The sequence below is a fragment of the Oratosquilla oratoria genome, chromosome 6 (assembly GCF_046742065.1).
Source record: "Oratosquilla oratoria isolate Oo_2021 chromosome 6, ASM4674206v1, whole genome shotgun sequence".
NCBI lineage: Eukaryota > Metazoa > Arthropoda > Malacostraca > Stomatopoda > Squillidae > Oratosquilla > Oratosquilla oratoria.
The window spans coordinates 60,551,054-60,553,553 of NC_134782.1; the positions used below are offsets into that span (position 1 = coordinate 60,551,054).

Genomic DNA, 2,500 nt, shown 5'->3' on the forward strand with positions numbered 1-2,500 from the left:
AAAATTTAGTGCGAATTTATGATTTGAATTATATTTCTGAATTATATATGATTTTACATACAATTACGAGCAAAACAGACTTAGGTTTCTGGGCCAATCTCCAAGCCAACAGCATTATTCATGGGGTTAAACTATCGGCGTGTTTCAAGTATCGGTTATCGCTTATCGGTTTGCCCCCCCCCCCATCCCAAATAACATTCCTGGATCCGCGCCTGGTCTGGGGGTTTCCTCCAATAGCTCTACTAACTTCTTTTCTTACCTCTGTTGGATTTGACCCGTATCCACCTAGCGTCTTTCTTGAACCTCTCTCCTATTGCCCCGTGCTCCTTATGTTTCTTTTTCGTAGGTGGTGGTGTCACTGAGTGGGTCAAACATTTTGCGAATGTAATCGGTTTTGTTCATGATGACAATTCCTCCCCCTTTATCGGCACTCGTGATCATCAGGTTATCATTATCTCCAAGGTTCTCTAAGGCTGACCTGAATCTTTTTGGAATAGCGCAATTGTGGCTTGAGCACATGTTTCCATGCTCTAGCCACTTCCCACAATTGCGCTATTTCAAAAAGATTCAGGGAACAAGAGGAGAATGACAAATTAGCCTTCCTAGACACGGTAATATGGAGAAAAAGGAATAAGACTGCTTTCTCAATACACAGAAAAAACACAAATAAAAACGACGTCATCCACTATTACTCTGCTCATCACCCAAGAATAAAAAGCGGGGTAGTAATAGGTTTCTTTTTGAGAACATACCATATGGTACTCATTTTTGTTTTTGTTTTTAATGATGTTATATATTTTGGTCCCTGTGCCATATGCAACTCTTAACCCTGCCTTGGTGAATAATTATCTCCCAGCTCCCTTTCCACCCCTGATCTCCTCCTCACTTCCTCATTTCTCACTCTATCTAGCCTAGTAACCCCCATCATACTTCTCAGACATTTCATCTCAAACACATTCAAACTCCTTCTCTCTTCCTCTCTTATGTTCCATGTTTCTGCCCCGTACAGTGCTGTTGGCACAATCACTCCTTCATATAACCTCCTCTTAGCATCCATTCCCAGATGTCTATCTCTCATTACACTTTTTAATCCACCAAGGCATTTACTCGCTTCTCTCAATTTGCATTCTACCTCCACCCCCACTCCTCCCTTTCCTGCAACATTCGCACCAAAGTATCTAAACCTATCCATTTCCTCCAGTCTCTCACCCTTAATGCTCACTTCAAGCCTGCTTTCACTCTCTCCCTTTGTACATCTCATCACCTTACTTTTACCCACATTTATCTTCAACTTCCTTCTTTCACACACCTTCTCAGACTCTGTCACTAACTTCCTCAATCCCTCCTCTGATCCTGCTACAAGCGCAGTGTCGTCAGCAAACAACAATTGGCTTATTTCCCACTTTTCTCCATTTTCTCTAACCATCTCCAACCCCTGACCCACTACCCTTGCATTCACCTCTCGCACCACCCCATCCATGTATAGATTGAACAGCCAGATCGACATAACACATCCCTGACGAAGTCCTACCTTTACCTCAAACCATTCACTCTCTCCATATCTAATCCTAACACAAGCTCTGCTACTCTCGTAAAAACTCTTCACTTTTCTTAACATCTTTCCTCCTATCCCATATATCTACAGTACCTCCCACAGTGCCTTCCTGTCTACCCTGTCGAAACCTTTTCCAGATCCGTAAAAGCCCCAAAAACATCCTTACCTTTTCCTATAGCTTTCTCACATATCTGTCTTACCAGAAAAATCTTATCTACACAACCGCTACCTGTCCTAAAACCACACTGTTCCTCACCAATTACTCCCTCTCTTCCTCTCCTAATCCTCCCAATCAAGACCCTCCCATAAGCCTTCCCAACTACACTTAACAAGCTGATCCCTCTGAAACTACTACACTCACACTTGTTCCCCTTTCCCTTGCAAAGCGGAACTATCAGGCACTCCTCCAGTCCTCCGGCACTCTACCCTCTCTTAAACAAACATTAAATAACCTCACCAGCCAGTCCACCATAACTGTACTTCCTTTCTTCAGACATTCTGCATGGCATCCATCCAACCCAGGTGCCTTACCTGCTCTCATCATCTTAACAGCTACTTTCACTTCATCTTTCCTTATTTCTCCTCCATTTTCCTCATTCATCACTCTCATTTTCTTGGCGCTTCCCACTGTAACTACCTTTCCCTCCCTATCCTCCTTCACATTTAGCAACTCCCTAAAATACTCTGCCCACCTTCCTCTCACTGCCTTCTCTTCCATTATCATCTCTCCATCTGCATCTTTTACCTTTTCTTCTCTACTTGATTTGCCTCCTCTTCCTCTCTTAACTTCCCTCCAAAACATCTTTTTATTACTTTCAAAATCTTGTCATACTCTTACCCAATTTCCCATCTGCTCTCCTCTTCGCTTCCTTTAACTTATGCTTAACTTCCCTTCTCTTTACTTTGTACCTCTCATACAATTCCCTCGTCCTAATTTGTAGCCGA

The 2,500-nt window shown here is 42.8% G+C and overlaps 1 protein-coding gene across 1 annotated transcript in view; it reads right to left on the reverse strand.

Moving 5' to 3' along the window:
• The window catches only part of LOC143026191 (uncharacterized), a 242,874-nt gene that overhangs the window by 180,008 nt on the left and 60,366 nt on the right, over nucleotides 1-2,500 (reverse strand). The gene's annotated exons all lie outside the window — the stretch shown is intronic.